Consider the following 26,464-nt stretch of genomic DNA (forward strand, 5'->3'; position numbering starts at 1 on the left):
AGTCGATTGGAATCCCTTATTCGTCAAATAGATTCCATGAATATCGATTACATCTTTGAGCTTTGTCTTGGATAAAATTCTGGATTTATCTCTTAGGCTGAGGCAATAGCTACTTTCTTAATCGCCCCTTAACAGAGTGATATCTGTCTGCTTATGAGACTTATATCGCAGGCAAATTATTATATTAAAAGCACAACAGACTAAACTTAGATGTCTTGATGAATTAATTTACACTTCTTATAATTTAATTCACCAAATTTCTTCATAACAAAAAGCATAAAGTTAAATTTTATAATTTTAAGGTGAATTGAATTTTGTGTTAACTAAATATCATTAAACAAAAAATTATACCAATACAACTTATAGACTTTGTTACTTATTTGTAATTTAATAATAACTAAATTGGTAAGTTTTCTTTTTCAGCAATGTCAGATGGAGGACTTTTATCCCAGAATTTAGCATAAATAGAATTGTCATTTTCATCAAATTAGATTGGAGAGGAAACAAAAATCTGTGAGTTTTCAATTTATTTATTACAATATATAAAACGTGCAATGCAATAAGTAAAAACCATTAAAAATTTTATGTAGCAAGCGGTAACATCAATGTACATTTAAGAATGTCCAGCAGCTCTTACAAAGGGGAAGACATGTGTAAGGAAAGACTAGAAGGGCTCTAGCAAAAAGAAAAAAAAAGTTCCATAGGTTTTTTTAAGTTGAGAGAAAACATTAAAAAAATTAGGAAAACTTGGGATTAACTCATCGATTCTTGATTCGATATTATAATATTTAAAGGCTTAACTCTATGTAAAGGCTTAGAATGTAATTAAATTCCATTGTATGAATAACAATTTGTCTTTATAATCAATACAATATTAGTAATGAAGCGATTAATTTGGATAACATCTAAAGTTCCAGGTTGTCTTTCAAATTACTTCATAAAAGAAATGAAGCATATTGTGTGTCGGTTTTAATGTATCTACCAAAGAGAGAAACGATCTGTTTAATTTTCATGAGAAAGTTTTTTATGTTTTTTGGGGTAAGAGTGACATCTTCACTTTCACTGTTGGGAAATGATATTTATAACCACTGATATTCTTTTGCAGAATTTACTAAATCTGCTATATTATAATTTTCAAACCATACAAAGATCACTTATTTTATTTTTTTTTTGAATAAGTGTTAAGAGAATAAAGCTCACAGAGACGAAAACCCTTTAAATCATTAATTCACTTTCAGGTGTGATTTTTAATTGCAACTTACCTGTAAATAATTTACTTTTTTATCCACTAAAACTTTGTGTACCTGCACTTACTCTGCCTTAACTTAAAATTATATTTTAATAAATGATGTCATTTTGTGATAATAAAATTCATAACAGTTAAAATTTATTATTTTTCATTTTACCTTCAAATAACTTTTGTGAACAAAAAGAAAACAAAAACAGAAAAAAAACAAGGATGTGGTAGTTGTAACTTTTAAAATATTTTTACTATAAATTTATATGTAAATTACAATACAATACCTATTGCAAACAATAATTCCATTTTACAATTTAATTTAATTCCACTGTAGTTATTCTCTCTTTTTAGAGCTTAATTTATTGTTAAATTTATTACAAAATGAAGCTTTATGTCACACAATTACTAGTTCATCAGAAAATTTAATAAGTATATCAAATATTATCAAGATACCGCAAAACTTACTGAGAAATAGATTTAAAAAAAACAATAATGGATAATATAGATAGATGGAACTTTTGATGGCAATAAATATACTTTTATTGTTTTTCATACACTGAATTGATTCTTAAAGTATGTTCTGCATTACCTACCCAAATGCTACTCAATCATAGTAAGATGCGTATTATAACGTACTTAAAATATCTTACTCAAATGCATGATAAATAAAAGTAAGTGTATACTTATATTGCAATGTTTATTCTTATAGATATTATTGTGCAGTGCACTGACAAGACAGCTTAATAGCAAGTGCACTATAATATTGATAAGGTAATCTAATTTTTATATTTCCATTAGCAAACACGTCTACCAAGCCGTAGCCATTAACCAGTTTTTGGAAAATATTTTAAATTCTTTAAGATAAAAAAATTTCATTTTCAATTTTATGAAATATTTGTAAAACATTTATTTATACCGATAAAACAACTTAGTAGCTGTGGTATCGGTATCTGAAAAGAAACTTTTCAAGTCGTACATTACAAATTCTGAACAAGTAATAGAAATTTTATCATTTGACAAGAACACACCTGTAAATTTAGGTCCTCGCTTCAAGATGTACAATGAGGAGGGCCTCAGTGAAACGTTTTTGCTTTCTTATGTTTATTAATGATCTGCCTTAAAATCTTTAGCCGTTCATTCCAACTCTTTTCACAGATGACACAACTGTATCTATTTCTAAGGATAATAAATAAAAATGGATTGAAACTTAACAGTTGCAGTTTAAAAACATTTTCACTGGATGGATTATAACAATGTAACTTATTAAAATATGGATAAAACATTGTGCTTCTCGGGTAGACATAATATTGCAGATTGTGTGACCAAAAATCCCATTAATGATATTGATAGTATCTTTGTTGTCCACAAAAGATAACCTCTGGGTTTTTTGTTTAATAAATTCTTGTGGGATGATAAAACTGATATTTTGTTTACCAAAATGGAGTAATTTTACTCTGAAGCATCTTTATAAAAACACTAAGCTAGTAATCATTATCGATTACTTTCATGCCTAAATATTTTCTCATATAATGTGTAAACTCCAATTTGTGGGCTTTTTAAAAACATAATCTTTTAGGACAAAAGAAGTGCTTTCAGATCAATACAGAGGCATACTTTATGAAAAGGGACACTGTATAATCAGTTAACCATTGGCTTATTTTACAATTAAAATATTTAGTTTTAAAGATAATATATTGTTCTGTTGATGAATTAAAAAAAAAGACTAACATGATTTACCTGCAAGCACTTCAACATGTACAGATATAAGTGTATATGTTCGAAATGATTTTCAGGAACGATTTCTTAACTGTTAATTATTGTATACTAATATTTTATTATTAGTATTAAAAGACATGTAATTAGTATTCAGAGACATGTAATGATATTACATTAATATCATTTCATGTCTCTGAAAATATTATAATTTTTTTCAAATTTTGTAATTTGTTCCGATCAGAATAAAGTCGCAAGTTAGGTTAAATAATTCGTTATAATATTAAAAAAAAATCAACCTTACCAACAATTTATATTTTATCCCTAGGGCTTTAGGCCATTTGACAATCCTCAAGAGTAATTTTTTTGTACTTTAAAAAAATTAAAAACATAAATAAAATTTATTAACTATTAATAACCTAACAACAGTCTTCCTTGTTGCAGGGAAATAAGTTAGCCATCGTGATAATTATTAATTTAAATAGAAAATCATCTTCAAATCTGATATGCTGCTTTATTAATTTATTATTATTACAATATGTATAAAATGTATATGTATAATGTTGCTTGTTTTATAATAATCTGTGGAAAAATCTAATATTTTAATAAAATTATTTGTAATTATTTTTATAATTATCTGTAATTATGTTCATTCTATAAAATGTGATTAGCATGATTGGATTTATCGAAACAATTTTTCTTTATACTATTATTGTTCTTTAGCTCTAAAAGAAAAAGAACGGTTGCTCCTACACATATATTCTGGCCAGCAGTTTTCACGTTTTAAACTATAGCCAATTTGTCTAAGATATTTATTTATTTGGGGTTTATTATTTTAGTAGAATCGCTATTGTTTATAAAATTTAATTTTTTTGAAATATTTAACTTAAAAAGTAATAGAACTTTAAATACATCATTTTTATTTTTTTTGAAATTGATATTATACCCCCTGGATTGGTCTAGCGGCGAACGCGCGTCTTCACAAATCAGCTGATTTCGAAGCCGCGAGTTTTCCAACATACAAATCCTAGTAAAGGCAGTTACTTTAACACAGATTTGAATATTAGAAAAACTGTATAAAAAATACCGTTGATACGGTATCCAGATTTACTGTTATCTGGTTAACGGTACCCTTATCGATACTGTTATCGGTGTCTGTACCGGTATCGGTACCGTGGATAACGATGTTCTTTGGTGGTTGGGTTTCAATTACCCACACATCTCAGAAATGGTCGACCTAAAACTGTACTAGACTACACTTCATTTACACTCATACGTATCATCCTCTGAAGTAATCCCTGACTGTGATTCCTGTTAGCAAAACTGTATAAAAAGAAATTGAAATCAAGTTATATACAGAGTGTATAACAAAGTTCAACCAGGATATTTGTAACATATTCCACTTGTGAAATTAATGGAAAAAGTTCAAATAAACATACACCCTTAAATGCTTCGTTTGTGAGTAACGGCTAATGACAGATTTCACTCATGATTTCAGCAACCTCGGTGAAAGAGGTCATTCTGACATTTTTTCGGCATTAATTAGGGGGCAGAATTAGTGATTGCTATGGATTTTTACCTTAAAAATTGAATACAATACCTACCAAAACTGTATCTACAGTAGTTTTTAAGTAATCTGTGATGAAAATCAATGAATTACAGTAAAAAACCCGTTTTTATGTTTGATGTACAATAACTTTGTTAAATGGATAATAAACACCTAAAACCTTTAAATAAAACTTGTAGAGAATTTAATTCTGAACAAAATTGTGCAAGATAAATCGAACAAAACAAAAAAAGTTTAGAAAAATTAAAATTTTATTTTAATTTTTTTAAAATTTAAACAGTACAGTAGATTTTACCTACCAGTTTATTAAAATATTAAATAAAACCCAGCAGCTTCAAAACATTTCGTGGCTTGCTTCTGTACTGTTCTTGTAGCTCTTTATAGTTCTTCAGGGCTATCCTTAAGTATGTCAGCAGCATCCATAATGCGAACAATTAATTCCTCACGAGAATGTATTTTTGTTTTTTGTACAATATTTTTCACCCATCCCCAGACGCAAAAAGATCTATAAAAGGTTTTAGATCAGGCGATCTTGGTGGCCAGGAATATGAACCTCCATGACCGCTCCATTTCTTAGGGAAATGATGGATACATTATGCATTAGGTTTATTTATTTTTGTAACGCAGGTATTTAAATGCCTATTTATATATTTTTGCAGATTTCATCAAATGTGGGATCATCATGATTTATCTGTTAAGTTGTTCCCTATCACAGTTGTAAACTTCATCAAATTATGATTATTTTTGTTACCTTCATCAGTCTGTAAATATCAAAGATCTTAATGATTAACTAAAACGCTGTTTACAAGCGTTTACAATATAAAAACCATTTACAAAATAACTAACTTAAGAAGATGCATTAATTTAAGAATACTGTGTAAATTCGAGTGAGTCATAATACAGTAATATTATTAATATTTGAAAATATTGATTCTTTCGAATACTGTTTTTGATATATTGAAAATTACTTGACCTAACATAATTGTATACAACAACATTAGGAAATTATTTAAACATAAAATTATTGGTAAATAATTATTAAAATTAATACAGAAAGTCAGTGTTTCTAGTAAAAAGAAAAAATATCTCAATTTATATTTTGTTTCATTATTAAATGTATTATAATGTTATAAATCCTTATTTGGAAATATTGTGGAGAAATCTTTCATTAAGATTATAATATTTAGTTATATATTATATAAAATTAATCTTTCTTTCTCCATTGAAAGTAATATTGTTAATTATTATTGCAGGAACAATACTTTTTTATATTTATTTGGTTAATTTCTTTCTGATTTTGTTGTGTGTTAAATTTATATTAAGAAATACTTTATTACTGAAAAACTATTATTAACTTATTTACTTTTATTAATTTTTATACTATTTATTTATGTAATTACATTAATTGTTATTTCTTTTACAAAAGAAACTAAATAATTTCCGATAGTTCCTTTTACTTTCTTCATCACTAGCATTCTTATATTTTCTACGTTCATCCATCAGCTGCAATATATCGTCTGAAACCCAAGGTTTTCTACCGGTTCTCTTTATTCTGCCTAAGTTTGCTTCTGCTGATTTAAGAATTTCCTTTTTAACATTCTCCCATTCTTCTTCTACATTTTCTACCTTATCTTTTTTACTCAGACCTCTTGCGATGTCCTCCTCAAAAATCTTCTTTACCTCCTCTTCCTCAAGCTTCTCTAAATTCCACCGATTCATCTGACACCTTTTCTTCAGGTTTTTATATCCCAATCTATATTTATTTATCACTAAATTATGGTCCCTATCAATGTCTGCTCCAGGGTAAGTTTTCCAGTTGACGAGATGATTTCTAAAACATTGCTTAACCATGTATAATCTATCTGATACCTTGCAATATCACCTGGTTTTTTCCATGTATATATTCTTTTATTTTGATTTTTAAACTGTGTGCAATTACTAAATTATACTTCATGCAAAACTTTGTCCCCTCTTTCATTCCTTTTGCCCAGCCCATATTCACCCATAATATCCTTCCTTGCTTTTTCCAGTGCTTGCATTCCAGTCTCCAAGTATTATTAAATTTTCATCCCCTTTTATGTGCTTAATTGCTTCATCAATTTCTTTGTATAAACTCTCTACATCATCATCATCATCATGAGCACTTGTAGGCATATAGATGTTAACAATCGTTGTCAGCCTAGGTTTTTTATTTTATCCTTATTACAATGATTCTGTCACTATGCATTTTGAAGTACTCTACTCTGTTCCTATCTTATTCTTCATTACGAAACCTACTGCTGCCTGCCCTTTATTTGAAGCTGAGTTAATTATTCTAAAATCATCTGCCCAAAAGCAGTTTTCCTCTTCCCAACGAACCTCACTAATTCCTACTACATCTACATTTAATCTATCCGTTTCCCTCTGTAAATTTCCTGATCTACCTACCCTTTTTTAGATTTCTAACATTCCATGCTCTGACTCGTAGAATGTTATTTTTTAATTTTCTGGTGACCCCTTCCTTAGTAGTCCCCAACCAGAGATATGAACGGGGGACTAGTTTATCTCTGGAATATTTTACCAAGCAAGGCACTTTCATCTTTGTTATGAAAATGCAGACTTACATTTTTTTGGAAAAGCAGCTGTAGTTTTCTATTGATTTCAACTGCGCAGTACTCTGAAGATTGAGTGATGACAATATAGCCGTTTATGTCCTCTTTACCTACGCCCTTAACAACTACTGAAAACTACTGCTGCCCTCTTTCAGGAATCATTCCTTAGTCTGGCTCTCAACAGATGCCTCTACGATATGGTTGCACCTTTGGTCCAGCTATTCTGTATCGCTGAGCGCTCAAGCCCCCTCACCACCGGCAAGGTCTCGTGATTTGTAGAGGGATATAAGTTAAAATAACTTTTACTAAAATTGTTACTGATAATTACCAATTTTCTAATCATTTATCAATAATTACTCTAACAAATATAATGAGTAAACCAGGTTCATATAGATTATACCTGTAGTTCAACCTTTACAGGCCCTAATGTGTTTTATTCTGTAATATTAAAAAAAATTGATTGGGGATAATAAATGTATTTAAACCAAACCCAAAAGACAGAAATATCTGCATTTTGTAAGCTATTTTAATTAAAATGAAAATATTTACAAAGATCAATTTAATGCAAGTGAATTTATAATGTACATGTTTATGTCACCAAAAGCATTCTGTATAAATTACGTTTTAAAATATATACAACATTAATACTTATAAAAATCAATGTAATAAAAATCATGATTTGTGAAGATTTATATGAATTTATATCGATTTGTGAAGGTCATTATACTAGTTTTATTAAAAGAGGAAAATATATATATTGTGAATGATATGATTCAACAAAAAAAGTTGGCCAAGAAATTTCTCAAATATGGTACTACAGATATTCTAAATAAATAAACAATTAATGAAACCCATCTTACCAGCACGTTGAAATCAATGCATGATCTTTCGGCTTACTTGAAAGCCATCATCAGGAGATAAAATTATTTAATTAAAATTAAAAATTTAAAAGCTCACATGTAAAAGTAATGACTGTATGGTCTTACCAGTATAGCGAAGGAATACTGATGTAGAGAACATGGAATACAGGAATAATCCACCAGAGTACATGTATCTTCCTTCAGTATAGTGGTAGGACCACACAGTTATGACTGTTTTAAATTTTAACTGTGATCTTTTAAATATTTTAAACTTTAATAAAATAATATTATCTCCTGATGATGGCTTTCAAGTAAGCTGAAAGATCTAGTTCATATCAACAAAATTTCTGTAATGTAGATAAAATTGTTTTTAACAAAATGATACTGATATCAAAAAAGATTAAGAGACTACATTTCTTTTATAGCATTAATAATACATAACTCATTGCTATGAATCGAATAGAATCGATTCGTAATTGAGAAAGATTTGGTTTCCCGTCGCCTATCCATTTCATTGTTAAGAATCGTAGAAAGAATCTGTTTCTCCTGCAAACCGATTCTCGATTCTTTCGTTCAGTATAAAGAGTCGAATCGAAGGAACGACTCGTTCACGATTCTTCCCATTACTAGATAGCAGTCGATCGTCAATTCAAATGATCGAAATTTTCAGGTTAATTTTCTAGTATTGTAAATAATGTGAGGGAGAGCCATTTTCCTAGATGAAAAAAATAATTACTGTAAATAATATTGTTTCAGCGTTGTGTATGATTTTTGTCTTTAAATATCATTTTTTGTAATGTATATAGTTTATAAAATGATTTATAAATAACATGTGATTTTTCAAGTATCCTAATTTATGTTGACCGGTAATTCTTATTTAACGGCTACTAATAATGTCACGAGCAATTTTTAGACTTAGTTTAAAAAAAATTACTGGTTTTTTAAACGTTTGTGATGGATTACATAGAAAAGTAATTTTTAATAATAGGACGTGCTTTCATACATTCAATAAGAATTTCTCTTCTAAGAGAGATGATGAAAAACTATCGGCTCCTAACCGTTTTGAAAGAACTGAAGACAAATCAAAAGAAACTTATTTAGAATTATTGAATCATTTCAGGGTTAGGGAGACCCATAAAAGAGGACATGTGGAATTTATATATGCTGCCATGAAATATATGAAAGAATTCGGTGTTGAGAAAGATTATGCCTAAAGGAATATTTGTTGCCCAAAATATTCTTCAAGTTGAATTCATGCATTATCCTAAGCAGCAACAGTGTATATTAGTAGATCTTTTAGAGCAGATGGAATACAATAGTAAGTATTTGCTTATTATAATAATGTGTTTTATATTCTTTGTAATGTTTTATTATTTGTTCTCGTGGAATTTGTACAATTCTACAAATCCTAATGTTTCAAAAATAAAATCTAATAGAATTATTAATAAGTTTTAAATTACGAATGGGTTTAGCAATGTTTTCTGTATTTCAGTTTAAACCTGCCCTGACAGTCTTATTTTTGGAAAATATTTTATTGATCTCTATTTAATACCTTGCCTATCTGTCATTGCTAAGATTCATGCTGGTATCTTAGGCAAAATTTATGGCAAATGCAATGCTTTTGTCACATCAAATTCAATAATTTGAAAGTGTGTTTTATTCCTCAAATAGATTGTTAACATATTATCAGTCATTGTTGTAGTGTACATTATTCACTTTTTCGTTTTTTTTAAAATAACACTTTTTATGATTGTTTTCATTTTGAATTTTATTTAATAAAAAAATGTTAATTGAAATATAGTAGATTCAGTTCATTCTGAGCAAGACTGCAAAAATAGAATATAGATTTATGTGTTATGCAGCAGTTTTATTTTGACTTTAATAAGGGAATATTTAATTAAACAAAATAAAAAAATATCATTTGATGAGATCACTTGAAGTTAAAGGAATACAGTGAAAGGTAAGTTTGACAGATGGTACAGAAAAAGTTATATGTATGTTATCAAGGTAGTTGTAAATTTTATATCCTGTCTGTGAATGTAGTGATTTAAAACTTATAACCTCTATGTCTACAGCCTCTCAATGTATTATGACATGTTCTTTTAATTTAGTAAAAACTGGGTAAAATTTGCATATTGATGAAAGAGTCCTTCTAAATTACTAATGACTGATCCTTAGCACAATAATGTATACCATCAAAATCATTATCAAGAAAGTATGTCGTTTATTACAATTCACGGGAAGTGTATTGCAGACTTGAAAAAGCTGGATTCTAATCATATTACACTTTTTCTGTTTATGTTTAGCCTCCAAAACCACCATAAGGTATTATTTCAGACGATGGATGATTGAGAGTGATATGTATGAATGTAAATAAAGTGTAGTCTTGTACAGTCTCAGGTAGACCATTCCCGAAATATGTGGTTAATTGAAACCCAACCACCAAAGAACACTGGTATCCACAATTTAGTATTCAAATCCATATAAAAGTAACTGCCTTTACTAGGATTTGAACTTAGAACTCCCAATTTGAAATCAGCTGATTTATGATAAGTTCACATTAGACCAACCCAGTGGTTTAATCATATTAAACTTAGATAAAATAACTATGTCGATTCAGCCAGAGTATGATGCTCGTACACAAAACATGGAAAAAGTTGTGGGTAGTTTAAAGTGCTATAATATACTGCACAGCAGTACAGTTAGGCACCATTTCGATTTTCATTTAGCAGAGTTCCCTTGTTACAGCATATACCACAGATTATGCTTTCATAGAGATCTCTGGCTGTCATCAGTCGACTAATAACATACTTAAATATCACAAATCAAGTTTGTTAATTATATAACTAATATGAGTATAACTGTAAGTAATTGTCCAATACAATTAGGGGGGAAATTGTACACTCCTTTGTTATGGATAAGTACAAAAAAAAGGTTTTTCAGTAATTATTTAAATACAATGAGTTTTTTTATCTACTTGGCAAAATCATTCTTTTAGCAAAATTGTCTGAGTTGTCAAGTATGGTATGAATGACTGAATCTTGTTGAAATGACTGTTACAGCTTACCAATATGTGATTCATTTAACATTATATGTGCTAATGATGCATTATTGCAAAACTGGGAACGCTACTTAAAGTGTTGCTAAATAAGTACTTCTTATTTTTAAATTAATAATTTACTCATTTTATTAATGCTGTATCCAATAAATTACAAAGTTGCGGATATTCATATAAAAAGTAAAATTTGAAATATTATTGCCATGTTTATAATATTTTTATATGGAGTTTTTTTCTAAATTTCACATTCGGTTTCAATTTTTATTATCTTAATTAATGCTGTAAAGAAATTTAATATTGAATCTTAATTAGGGCAGGAAACTACATAATATACAATTGGCTAAATACAAAAAATATATAAAAAAATGTAAAGTGCAAAGAAGACAATAAATTCCCTTGGAGCACTTATTTAGTGAGTCAAATTGGTATTGCTTTTAACACGTTTTTCATGATTTTTGAGAGGTTGTTACATTTTTATTAGTATAATACACAAGAAACCTTTTTACTTGCCATAAACACATACAAAAACACTGTAGGTTGTGCAAATTTGAGATTTTTATCACCAGCCCAATCAGTTATTGGAAGCCAAAATTTGAATTTTAAAAAAGTTAGTTTTCAAAAATTCATAACAGTAGGGGTAAGTATATCACCATTAAAATTATTTATGGTAGAACTACTAACATATACCTACATATAAAGAAACATTTTTACTTGCTATAAACATCTACAAAAACATTGTAGGTTGTGCAAATTTGAGATCTTTATCGCCTTCCCAATCAGAGTTATTGGATGCCAAAATTTGAATTATAAAAAAAAAATTAGTTCTCAAAAATTCTTAAAAAAAGGGGGTAAGTATATCCCATTAAAATTATTTATGTTAGAACTACTAACATATACCTACATATAAAAAAATCTTTCAAACTGTGCATGCCATCCCTGTCTATTGAAAAGAATTACCAAAAGTGAAATTTCACCGTTTTTCATGTTCAACTTTATTAGTAATTTTCTATCTCTCTTCAGTTTACCTATCTAAGATTGATGGACCAATCTTTTATGTTGAGAAAATGTGAATAAATTGCTTTTTGTTTCATCCTTCCAGGAACAATAGTTTTTTTAGTTATGATTTTTTCCATAAACCCTTACAATCAGAAAAATAGGTGTGCGCATTTAGCAAAAATGGCCGCCACAGATAAACTGCTTAAAAAAATAATTTTAATGTCCTGAGATATGTAGGAAACAATTGGGTAAGTTTCAATTTTTTTTTGAATTGGTCAAGCAACCACCCTTGGGTCACTTCAAATAGATTGACCCAGTTGCGTTATCCATTCACTGTTCAGAGCAATAGAACAAAACTTTAAAATTAACCTGATAGAAACAGAATAGTTATATAAAGATCTAATTAAAACATGCAAATTTTACTCTTAGTGGATAAAAGCCATGGCCACACTTGTACAATCTGAAATGCATATTAAATTTGAAAAAAATAACAATGAATTAAATGAACTAATACATCATAGATCAAGTATAATATTGTTGTCTGTTTCAAGATGGACATCATTATTCACATGCCACTTAATAACAGCACTTATAAAGGAGTTGCATAATGGTGCTTAGAGAACCTTCTAGTAGTAGTATAATTCTGTATATTAAGAAAGTAAGTTGTTTCTTAAATTTTTTCAAAGAATTTGTAGGGTTATTTTCAGAGATATAGGCTATATTTAATTTATAAACTCAAGAACTTAATTAGCCAATCTCCATGACGGAGTGATAGGATCTTCGCTTTTCATCCTGAGATCCGGGATTCAAATCCTGTCAGGCATGATATTTTTCATACGATACAAAATTCCATTTCCATATTCCATGTAAAAACTTCTAAGTTTCTGTGTTATTTCATCAAACAATAATAATAACCACTATTGGTGGAGAAATTATATTTACTGGAGTTTGATCTTAATAAAATAAGAACTATTCAGCTTTGTATCAAAACAAGTCTCATCACTGTTTAAATAATTTTGTTCATTGTTTAATGGTGTCAAATAGTAACTTTTACTATTTAAAGTACGTTATGTGGTGAAAATGAAAATACTCTATTTTCTGAGTGGCTGTCTCTTGACTTGACTTTGATTGCTTGCCATTAAAAACGTACTGCACATATAACCATGAAATTTTTAATAAATACTTTTTAAATAAAGTAAAAATAAATTTTTAGTTTATCATACGTTAAAGATATCAGATCTAAATCTTAAACTGTTTTAGAGTTGTTATTCAATTTGTAAAATCATTTTATGTTCATTCCTTTTTAACACTGGAATAGGTTCATTGTCTTCATTATTATTTTAAATTCGTTTACATGATATTTTATAAAAGTTAACACTAACTTGAATTTTTTTTAGAGATTTCTATGTATTGAGAAATAGATGTATTAATGAATTACTAAAAATTGTGCTGAGAAGTCAGTTCTTTCCCTCAGTTGTCTTCTTTCCAAACTTATTCTGTTACAAGTTTCAGATAATAGTAGTTGTCGACTTGGTTTTCTTATTGTATTTCCGTTTCTTTTTTAGCAATTCATTTATTTATATATTCTACTTTTCCTGGTTTTGAGAATCTGATTGGAAATGCTTCAAAAATAAAAGAAAAAAGTAGCACTTAAATTAATTATCATCTGGGCATAGTATGCATTCCTTTAGGTAATATACATTCATCCCACATATAATCCCTTAGGAAATCAGAATATTCAGAATGGGATCAGCCTGTAACAGATCACATATTTTGGCATTGATGTACGCAAATATGTGCTGTAAGAAATTGCTTTTCCTTGATTTGTTAAAGAACTACTTGAGAAAAGGTGCAGGTCTCCTTAAAAGAAGTTATTCCTTGCCCATTCTTTAATTTATATGATTTGTGAAATGATTGTTTAACAATAATTATCAAGATAACTAGATGCTAGCATATTGTTATACAAAATTATTTTCTTCAAGTCTGTGACATTACAATAACCTATTGCTATTGTAACAATCTATAACAATAGCTCAGGCTATTCCTAAGGTTATTTCATTAACTGAATTTCAGCAACCAAATTGTAACAGTAATATGGGCTTTGTGTCAATCGATAGCGAGTGAGGCCCATATTAACAGTAGTGTATTAACACTGAAAGAGAATATGTGCAGTATATGGGAGTTTTTGTTAGAGTTTGAGTTATTAAAACTACTTTTAGAAGTAAACTGCTGGTCATCAATATGTGTATTTATTAATATTTATTAAAGCACTCTGCAACAGGTTATGGGCCCAGATATGTAACTGTGAACAAAGGTACAGAGGTCATGAAAATTTTGTTTAGTTGTGACCATGTGGGTAAATATGGAATCACAGCAGTTTATGAAGTTAAATGAAAATAACTGGAATATTTGGAAATTCCAGAAGAGAGTAGTATTGATAGCTAAAGATCTCTTTGTTATTACCAATGGAGATATACAGAAACCAGATGTTTTGAAAGCTGCAGAATTGAAAAAGTATGCAATTTATAATGTACGTGCACAGGAAGTGTTATTAATGTGCGTGGAATCCAGGCCTTAGTCGCACATTTTAATGTGCAAGACTGCAAATGAAATTTGGACTAAACAGAAAACAATATATGAGCATCAATTAAGTATGAATATTCATTTATTACAGCTACAATTTTTTAATTTGAAGTCTGAAAATGGTGTTATGGACTTTCTATCAAAAATTTAAAATTTAACTGTTTCTCTTAAGCAATAAGGAAGAAATACCTGAAATCTGATCTTTTTGTAATCTGGTTATTACAAAAATAATTTTATCTTTGATCATTTTTTTTTGCTTGGAAATCAGTGGGTGAAAATCAGCAAATATTGCTTAAATATATTTATTGTATACTATATTATGACAATTAATACTAACAATAGAGAAATTATAAAAAGAAAAATTAGAAACTACAGTGAATGTTACGTATGAGGAGAAATTTGAAAACTGTTTTCTTCTGTTAGATAAAATAAGATTTAAATTATGAGTTGCATATAAGAAAATTTAAATTATGAGTTACATATAAGAAGATTAAATTTTTATGTAATATACAATATAACAATATATACAATATATACAATATAACAATACAAGAAAATAATCAACTTACTCTAAAACCTAATGAATCAAGCATAGAAGTCTGATCTTGTTCTCTTGGTCCAATATGTCTAGATGGAAATCCTTCAGATTTTGGTATCAATTCATCAAGTTTCGATCTACTATAAAATTTCATACAATTAGAAAATGTTCTATTAATGCCAAGACTTTTAAATAATACACTCCTATTAATTACATTTTTATTATATAAAACAGAATGTAATCGTAATTGTTTAAAATTTATTTTGTTTGTCATATTGTTTAGCATTTTTTTAAATAAAAATCACCCACTTTATTAAATTAGATAATATTTAATTCAGAAAATTAAAACGAATATTAAGTAAAATATAATCAAATAATAACTAGTAATAAAGCAAACCTGAATTACAATAATTAAATTAGAACTAGTACTCAAATATTTGTAACATAACTACTGTTATTTTATACATTTATAATTATATATTATTATCATACTGATAGTTCAAAAGGTTAATATTTAAAAAAAAACTACTGATATTAGTCAATTTAAAATACTATAACTGCTGTTTAATCTTTTTTTCATCTAATTTACGTGGTTAAAAATATTGTAAAAAAAAATAATTCACCACTAAACCTCAAACTTTGTACGTGAGAGTATGGAATAGACATTTTTTAGTGTATGAAAAATACCACGCCTGACCAGGGGATTCAAACCTAGGACCTTCTGAATGAAAGACTGAGATGCTACAACTTCTCCATGGAGATCAGTGAACCAATATTTTAATTCACATATATGTAAATAATGCATCATTTTATACAAAAAGAAAAAATATATATATATTTTTTTTTGTACTGGATTTTTAGCAGTTTACAACCATTATATGTTTATGTTCAAAAGTATAATAATATATTACATATTCAAAAAGGAAAGCTTTAAAAAACTGGCTCAGTTGTGGTGAGATTACTAAAAGGTAAAATAGCAATAAAAAATAAGGGCTATAATTCGAAATAAATGATAAAATAAAACTTTTATGCATTGTTCTCTTGGTCCAATATGTCTAGATGGAAATCCTTCAGATTTTGGTATCAATTCATCAAGTTTCGATCTACTATAAAATTTCATACAATTAGAAAATGTTCTATTAATGCCAAGACTTTTAAATAATACACTCCTATTAATTACATTTTTATTATATAAAACTTCAAAAAAAAAAAAAAAAACTTCAGATAAAGTGACTTAGTACAGTGAATTTTTAGTCTCTGTCTATTGATAAGATTTAAGGGTCTGTCTCCAAGAAAAATTCTTTTAATGGTTCTTCCATATAAAAATTAAAAAGTAAATAAAATAGGGTTCATTTATGACTCATTCCTTACTTCACCTTTTCTACTTTTATTATAATTATTGGATTCTTATACAACTTATATAACTGTTTATATTTCATATTTTAATCCCATCATTCTTGAACATTTTATTTCATTTTAAATAATTTTTTTTAAGATTATAAATGTCACATTCAGATTTATACAAGCTAACCTTCTAAAATTAATCGGTAGACTAAATTTGCATTTTGTTCCCGTGCTTTTCCAGAAACCAATTCGGGTTCATCTTTATTTTGTTCAATCTTCTATAAATTAAAAAGTTTACTGCAGAGATATTAAACTTACATTCAGATTGTTTACCTGTTTCTGCTTACTTTGGTATCTTAAAAAATAGATCATTTGTTAAAATCTGAGAGAACTTTTCAAATCTAATAAATTGCACTTTTTATACTTTTTGCTTACACACTTATTACGTATAAAAACAATTTGTTTGGTTTGTTGGAAAGATTAATATTTTGTTAGAAATTAATAAAAGTTATTTTTAAAATACTGAAAATATTTCTTCCAAAGGTCCTTTCAGAGCAAAATAGTCTTCACTGGAGATAGTCATCTTCACTGGAGATACTGCTGATGTTTATAATGTTGCTCATTTAAAAACTCAGGATACTTCTTAAGTTCATAGTTAAGTCTAAAGAAGTATGAGTACCAGTGCACATTCATATTTATCAGATGACTTTGCAGCTTTTATAAGATCTGGTTGATTTTTCCCATAATTATAACATTCAACACAGGTTTTGTTGAAGTAATACAGACAAATTAGTAAGTTTTAAACTGTTTCACTGAAAGGCCGTTGGCTCATTAGTCCACTGAGATGACATCACTGAAAAAATTCTCTCCACGTTTGCATGTGAGCTGGTATTAAAAATAAGTATTGGAACATTTTCAACAAGTGAGAATACTGATGCTTATCCATACTCTCAAAGCACCTAATCTACTTTTCACTTGAGTTTAAATTCTCCCATTTAGGCTCTCCTTCGTCATGCTGTTTGTCCATTAAAACTGTAACCGTGCTCTTTAGGCAAAGAAACTGATCATAAACCTCACTTTTTGGGAAAGAAATGTTTTTGAGGTAAAATATGTCTGATTTTTTTCTATTTGATCCCAATTAGGGATTGGCTTTAGCATTATCCAGTTAAAGGTGGATAAGTGCTGAAGGGACTCACTCCACTTATCCAATTAACCATAAGCTGTCTGGAAAAATTCCTTACATTCCCCATTAAACATCTTATCACTTTCTTTCTCTTTAACAATTATTTGCTTAATTTTAAACCCAATAAAGAGAGATTCTTTTTGTTCTTTAAGAGCCTTCAAAGTTTTGTCGAGAATTGATTTAACCTCAATAATTGAATATTTGAAGATTCAATTGTTTTTATTTTTTTTTTATGAAATAAAGACAGCTGCTTGTAGAGAAATCACATATAAGCCTCACTTAGTGTGGTTGAGAAAAAGTCCATGCGCATTTTAGGGGATTTTTCCTGATTGAGGAACTACACCTTCAAAGCTTCCTGTAAACTTAAAATTCATTCAACTGCAGGCGTAAGAGATACCCATCTTGTTCTTGAGTGGTAAAGCAACTGTTTGTAAGTTATATCAACAAACTCACAGAAACTTCAGTTCTGCTTGTGTAGAGAAGTAGTTGAACAGTTTGACAGCTACTGTGTCAAAATCCATTGCAAGGACATCAGCTGCACAAGAAACTGTATTGTGCAATGTGTGTGCAGGGCACCCAATCCCCTCTATGTCTTTCCGCAAATTACCTTGCAGTTTGTGGAAAATGTTGTTTACCCCTTTGTGGTTCGCACCTCCAAAATTAGCCTTTGTGTTATCACCACAAAATGACGAATATTTATCTAAAGGGAGGTTTACTTCAGCTAGGCTTGCTTGTTAAGCAGTAGATGGTTATGGTATCTGAACTGTTATCTTTCAGTGATGAAACCTTTATTATTTTACTGGTAATATAATCATCTTCTTTAAAATATTGAACAACAACAGGAAATATTTTTCTGCTTTATGGTCACTAGCATCAATTGAAACTTCATAATATGGAATTTCTTGTAATTCTGAAACCCAAGTACTAACTGAATGTGAAGAAAGCATGTAACTGATAAATGAGTAGCTTTAGTGCGTGCTGTTTATTGTTTTACTGCAACCTTAGAGTCGGGATAAATATTCGGATTTAACTTATTTGAATAATCAACTGATTTAAAAGAGCGATGCTATTTTACAACATGGTACCTGCTGTAAGATCAGCAGTAGCTATGATTATTTCTTCTTTCGAATCCTTTTTCACAAAAAAATTCGCCAATCATCTTAGAAGAATTCACACCGTACATGCTATTTTTATGTTTGTTTTTAAATGGTTTAACAGATCAGCTCTAATGCCGTGACTTACTGAGATGAACTTGTTGCAGAAAGAACAATATGCTTCTTCTTCATTCTTCTCCTTTTTAATAAAAGTTCACCTTAGAATATTGTTCTCTGAAATGACATTTTCATTTTGGCATTGTACATGCAAACGCTACACTAACATGCAGCAACTTAAATATGTGCACAATGAAATAGCCTAAACTCCAAAATAACAGTAATGACACAGACTGTCTGTGAGCAGTGAAGTGACTAACCTTGATTTGGCTTTTGTTTTGGTTTGACATCTGCTGTCTGCTGTCTGCAGGCAGGCGCGCAGGTCAGAAGTTGTCAACCCTCAACGCATAAAATTTCCCTAAATTAGAGTGAAATTTGTCTTCCGAAAAATAATGTTTACATTATTTACCAAACCGGGATAATTTAATATCCTGAAAATCCTTCTCGGGACACCAGGACGTTGAGGATAAAACAAGTGACAGTCTCAAAAAATCAGGACGTACAGCAACTCTATTCATGCAGGATGGAGCCAGACCACTCACAGCTAATGTTGGTTTAGACTTTTTGCATGAAACTTTTAACGCAAATGTCATTTCAAACCGATTTCGTAATCGTTTTGTGTGCGAATAGAACTGCCCCCGAACAGTCCTGATTTGAATCCGTGTGATTATTTTCTTTGGGGATTAAAGAAGGAAAAAAATTTTCCTAAACATCCTTGTACAGTGATGGAACTGTGGGTCCCGATCATCGAGGCGTGCAATGAGATAACTGAGGATATTTGTCGTCGAGTTACTAACAATGTAGGAGTTCATGTTGATGAATTTGCTAGATGTGATGGTGGTCATATTGAACATATGATAAGCAGAACATAATCTCCAGGTATATACTAAACACATTGTATTTTACTTTTCTGTATCGCGATTCAAATAAATATTTTTTAACAAAACCAAATGTTAGATAATTTCTTGCACCACTCTGTATACATACTCGTATATATTAAAAATAACGGCAAAATATTAAAAAAAAAAATAGATTAACAAAAATTATTAGGTAATGACTGCAAATAGAGTTTCTCAGTATTAAAGTCATATTCTTAATGTCTGTCTATTTTGTCTGTATAGTAATATATGGCTAAAATACGACTGTTTCATTAACTGATAAACATTTTATCCAAATTCATCCTTGCAAAAAGATGAATTAAATTAACTTAAAATCACATATTTGGTCATTTCTTTTATCTTTTTATTTATGTTAGGGCTTTTATTGTATGTACTACTTTTCAATAGCATACTAATATAATGGTGTTCATTACTTTGCTAATGATGTTTTCTTGATCATGTTGTTGCATTCTCCTGGTGGTTTTCTGTAAATTCCTAACTGAAGTTTCTTTTCAATTTTTTTTTGATGTTCATATCCAAAATTATTTTCTATTTCCTTTGTGTGTACTAAATTTTTATGACAGATATTGAGTCTATATCAGTCTGAATTAATTTAGTTTGTAATTTAAACTTTATGAATAAATTGCACTATGAAATAGAATATATTGATTTGTGGTTTATTATTTTTTAGTCATTGGATGAATTAAGCAGTAAGGCGGTTCCTGATAATATAAATCTGAGAAGACCATTACATTTGGATGAGCCTTTAGGTAATACATTTTTAATGGCTTTATGTATTTTTTAAGAATTTTATTTAAATCCTTTTGACAACACAAATGTTTTCAGCAAAAGTGCTGCTGTCATTGTTGCACTATGATTTCAATTAAAATTATTAGTGGTAATTTTTTTTTAAAACCATGTAAATAAGATGTCATCACACACACACACACACACACACACACACACACACACACACACACACACACACACACACACACACACACACACACACATGCATACATTCATACATTCAATCATACATATATATATATATATATATATATAATAATGTTATTTTTAAACAAATAACATTAATTTAGTTGACAAACAGATCTGGTTCAAAGATAATTTGGATGACAACTTATTTTCATATCATTTTCATGACATATATATATATATATATATAAAAGAGATATTCCAATTAACATTTTATTGTAAAATGTATCTGTTTCATTTTTAGTTAATCATAAAATGATATGAAAATTCTTTATTGGGCTTTATGTTTTAGAGACCTAACAAAATATAATAAGCATTAGTATTGCAATTAGTCAAAATTTTGGGGATCTAACTTCTTTAATTTCTGATTGTTTTGAGTTAAAAAAAAAAGGGTAAAATTCTGTAGGTGTGTATTTGTTTGGGTGTTGGCATTTATCTACCATAATGTGTCTAACATACATTCATGAAATTTCATATGATAACCTGCATATACGTAATATCGATGATGTTAAATTTTAATGAAAATTGAACAAGGTGGTGGAATTAATTACAGCTAAGAAAGTTTTGTAACCGTACTTTCAATTAAAAAGAATTGTAAAACAAAATATAAAAGCACAAACAAACAAAAGCAAATAAAAATTTCACCAACACCGATCAGGACTTTTAACATAAATGTGCAGAGCTGATTTAGTGTAAAAGATTTCAAGCCATCAGTTACTGCTATTACTTTGCTTTGTGATCTTGCTACTACTATAGATATTATTAAAATATTTTAAAGTTATAAAATTGTGAAAATCTTGCAGTTTATTTGAATTTTATCCCATCATATTTTTGTTTGTTTTTTGATGAATCAAATATTTTTTATACTTCTGTTGATGCAACACATAATGTCTCTGGAACTCAAAACTTGTTCCACAAGTGCAATCTGTGAATTGAGATATACAGAATGTTGAGGGGATATCTTGAGATATAGCAGGTTGCAGTTCATATCTGAATAATGTCTTAAATTTTGTGACATAAATGAAATGCCTCACTAAAATCCTACATCCTCCCAGGATAAGTAGGGTATCCTGAGAATGTCTTAAAATTCAAGTAAATATAGAAAATCCCTGAAAATTTTTAAATTTATCTTTTTAATTTATCAATAATAAAATTAATATTATTAAATTTAAGTTTACAGAATCCCTTTGATTCTTTGAACTCCCATTCTCACAGAATTTATGTAGCATAATTTAATTATAGGGAACAGAACTGGTTAACGGGCTATCAATGTTATTATATTGTTATATGCGACTATCCTTGAATATGTTGTCATCTAACAAACAGAATAACATAAATTTTTCCCTTGATCGTTTAAATTTGAGGTGACCATTACTATTTTCTACCCAGCACATTAAATCGAAAATTCCTAATCCAAATTGAAAACAGTTTGTTGGTCTTTTCTTATAGTTAAGGACTCTTTGTAATACTTGAATAACTCCCAAATAAAAGTTCATAATGCTTAAACAGTTAGTTTAATTCTTTTCTTTGTAGAGAGGGGCAATTCCTGCAATACCCTGATTGCAGTATCAGGATGTTGGAAAGTTTTGTAGATTACTTCTTGATTGACACTTAGTACTGATGAACTAATTATTGTTTTAAATGTGTGATTTATTTTATCTATTTGTATATCTTATGTATTGTGGCATTTGCAATGTGAAATATATATTACGCGATGAATTGAAATAATTGTTTATAAAGTATTGTAAAAGAATAATTAATAAAGTGCAACTTTCAAATTATATAAAATACTTGTTAGAAAACAACTGACCTTGAAATGGTTCTGACCAATCAGCAGAGATGGATTGGATGCATATAGGTGGTTTATATCTTAAAAATTAATTATATTTAAAATAATTCGATTTATTCAATTAATATTTAAATAATTCGATTTAGGGAGGTGCACAAAGAGCATTTATTGGGGATGGATATGAAGTGCTTTGTACTTAACTTTATGGGATTAATTTAAAAATTATTATTCATATTTAAATTTACAGGTGAATATGAACTTATAAAAAAAATTAGAAAAATTTCAGAACTTAACCAAGTATGGCGGTCATATATTGGTATGGGATACCATAATTGTTGCGTCCCGCATACTATAATGAGAAATATTTTTGAAAATCCAGGCTGGTAAGTCAATTTATCTCTGTATTAAATGTTCATGGTTTTCTTATTTTTTTAATCAGTACTTGTTATTTTTCTTTTATTACAAACCTATATAATCCAGCATTATAGTAGAAATCTTTTTTCAAAGTATAGAACAAAAATAACTTCTTACAACAAATATGGCCGTAAAATAATTTCCTGAAACATATAAGTCAATGATCCCTAAGATAACACGAAGCATTGTGAATTACTATTAAAATACTTTAAGAAAATGCCACAAATTAAACTTTAAAGATAATAAAAAATAATTTTGACCTTACCTAACAAAAGAATAAACAAAAACATACTTTCAGAATACACCAAGAACAATAGATAATTAACATGCTCATCCACAACATCTTAAGTAATCAGCCTCATAAACTATCTGCTTAAGTATAATCTACTCATGTCCCCTAAAGAGCACATAAGGACTCTTCACTACAGAATGTCTAACACCTAGATTCTCATTCTGTGTAACAGCACACTCATCGATAGTCTTATACAAAATTAATAAAAATACTAAAAAAGGTAAGTGAAACAAAAAATACATCATATTAATATATATAAAACATAAAGAATCGGAGAAAGTAGCTTATAAATTAAAAAAATCTGGATGCAGTGTGGCTTTTCAAACATTGATCAGACAAAATAAACAATTTTACACAGAAAATAAACAACCTGGAATATTTCACTATTCTGTAGTATGTAAACTGAATTGTTCAAACCACACAAATTTCTACATCAGTCAAACAGGGTACAATTTCATTCTAAGATATAATGAATATTATAAAAGCTTTCCACATCAACGTAGAACCAATATTTGCCAGTAATCGACCGACATTAATAATAAACCTGATATTCTTAATTTTCAGAAAAGAATTGCTTATTAACATACTCAAACGTTATGAAATAGAAGAAAATTTCATTCATAACTGCATTGCTGGGACTTGAAGATTAAAATGTTTTATTTTAAATAATGAAAAAGACAAACAAATGTTTTAAGACTGAGAGGTGTTGCTATCATCAACCATATCACATATAAAAATGTAATAATTTTAAGAAGTGAAATAAACAAAGGTCAGGGATAGGGGCAATTACTTTTATACCGAGATTTTGAATACTAGATTTTGGATATCGGTACTCTTTGGGAGTTAGGTTTCATCTCAGAAATGGTTGATCTGAGATTGTACAAGACTACATTTCATTTACATTCATACATATCATCCTCATTCATCTTCTGAAGTAATACCTTGTGGTGATTCCGGAGACTAAACAGAAAAGAAAAAAGAGATAAGGGCGGGCAATAATGATCAGATGAGGAAGCGGTTATAATGTTACCAGTTGTAAATAATTACAACCATTGAACTCAGTAAGTCAGGTAAACAAAAAAAGAAGAGACTTAAGAAGCAAGAAATTCATCTCCTGAAACCAGAGTTAATGGAAAAAGATGAAGAAGAAACATTGATAAAATCCAGTTTCTCTTCTTCATCTCAGTCTGTATACAAGAAAGGTGACTGCCTCAGCATTTCTTTGCAACTCACTTAAAGAGAGTGTGTTATCCCCTTCATAAACTAAGGCCCCATCAGGTGCATCCCTGCTAGACCAAAAGATACTGCCAAGGCCTTCAGAGAACAGAGGAAGAAAGGATGCAAAAATTTAGCAATTCTCCCAAGGATAACCGTAGTCAAAATTTTCAAACTTACACAATCTAATAAGATCAGAACGCAATACAAAATTCCATCCAGTTTATCTACTGGTTGTAACGAACCAGCATCTACTTGTTGTAACGAATACCATGATTCAATTTCCAGAAAATGTCATTATTTGTATATATATATATTTCACTTTCTTGTGGACACGATAACTGCCATAATCTTGTGCCAGTCACTTTCAAATTGACACAAAGTATAATGACCCAAAATTTTGGTCGAGTTCCTAAATGGGTAAAATCAAGCCATGGGGGGAAGCTTTTTCAAAAAAACAAAATATCTCTGTAACTTTCTTATTAAGTAAAATATCAAATTAATTTAAAGTTCCTACTATTCTTTGGATAAGGGCCTAAACCTTATCTAAGTAAAGTTTTTTGATATCACCAACCATTGGCCCAGTGGGTGGGAAGAATGGAGTTTCGAAGACAAAAAAAAATCATACCTCCCTTAGTAGATACAGTATCAAATCGGTTGAAAGTGGTCTTCAGTCCTCTAAACATTACTTAAAATATTTGTCTGAAACAATGACCAACCCTTATGACAAGGGATGACCAAAATTTTGCTGGAATTGTAAGATGACGAGGGGGGCTTGTCATATGCTAAACATGTGAAACCTTTTTCACGTGCAACCATTGTCATATTGAGTAAATTTGTAGTTTTTCTTAACTTTAAGGTGGAAATCGTTTTTATCTCTTACTTAGCACCGGTGAAATATACCTCCGCCTTTCAGCATGTCGAAAGGAATTTTTTATAACCGACTCAGCGTAATCTTGAGAGATTTTTGATATGTTTATTTCAGTTGTTAATAGTTATGAAGTACGTATAACTTATTTATTTTTTCCTATCGATATAAATTTGATAGAATACAGAAAAAAATTAGTTTTTATTTAAAAGTGATCTAATCGCATTGCTACAAGCCTTGTAGCAATATGTTTAATCTGCTCAGAAGACCAGTTTTCTCATTATGTAATTAAGATGTAAAAGCTGTAAAAATATACCTTTCAAATAGTGTTGGTGGTTTTCAGTAAGGTTTATAAATACAGATGGTTAATGGCTAAATGCAGATGGTGGGAATAAGTTAATAATGAGTTAATGAAGAAGTTGATGAATGACATATCATGAACTGGTTTGAACCATCAAGAGTATTTACATTATAAATTGTTAAATGTGTTTGTCTCCTACCATAGCAGTTCATAATATTAATAATAATAATCAAATTTTATATCAATTTTGCCATAATATTGATCATCTTAAAATATATTTTTTGATATATTGTTTATATAACTTTTTAAATAAAAAGTTTATCCTATAAAAGTTTTATTTTATTTTGAGTTAATATTCCTTAAAATGACTTTTTATCTGTGTTTTTTAGGTTGGTATTTCACTTGAAACTGTATCGCATGATGATGTAAGCGATTTGCTTTGGATCTTTGGATGTGAAACATCGTTAGAAGAGGTATAGTATATATTTTTAAACTACATAAACAATATTTGAATTCATTTACTATTATTTTGAAAAAGTGTAAATTTTAATGTAATTTCATAAACATTTTAGTACATTTTATGAATATTTTTTAATGCATTAATCTATAATTCTTATGTTCACACTGAAATTGTTAATGAGTTAACACTTTCAGCCGTACATCTTGCTCTAGTAATATGTTAAAGTAAATATGAATGACAAATTTAGTTCTAAAACTGTGTCAGTGACCATATTTCTTTCTTTCCAGCCAGGAGGGCTGGCTTTACCATTAGTTTGGCTTGTTGTGCAATCCCTTCATAGGAAACAAGAGTCCTTGACTAATTCTTC

At 28.9% G+C, this 26,464-nt stretch overlaps 1 protein-coding gene and 1 long non-coding RNA gene across 6 annotated transcripts in view; both read left to right on the forward strand.

The window, feature by feature from the left end:
- The window catches only part of LOC142326660 (glycine dehydrogenase (decarboxylating), mitochondrial-like), a 108,241-nt gene that overhangs the window by 55,846 nt on the left and 25,931 nt on the right, over window positions 1-26,464 (forward strand). The window contains exon 1 of one of the 5 annotated variants that reach the window (XM_075369268.1): window positions 26,035-26,110. The exons of 3 other annotated variants lie outside the window; for them this stretch is intronic. The gene's annotated coding sequence lies outside the window, so the exon portion shown is untranslated. Of the gene's footprint in view, window positions 1-26,034; window positions 26,111-26,464 lie in introns of those variants that run through there. One more of the 5 variants, XM_075369267.1, reaches the window with a different exon arrangement.
- On the forward strand, window positions 8,614-22,852 carry LOC142326667 (uncharacterized). The gene is made up of 3 exons (XR_012756829.1): window positions 8,614-9,289; window positions 20,454-20,532; window positions 22,795-22,852. It is a non-coding gene; the product is annotated as an uncharacterized LOC142326667 (long non-coding RNA).

Source organism: Lycorma delicatula, chromosome 6 (genome assembly GCF_047948215.1).
Source record: "Lycorma delicatula isolate Av1 chromosome 6, ASM4794821v1, whole genome shotgun sequence".
Classification (NCBI taxonomy): Eukaryota; Metazoa; Arthropoda; class Insecta; order Hemiptera; family Fulgoridae; genus Lycorma; species Lycorma delicatula.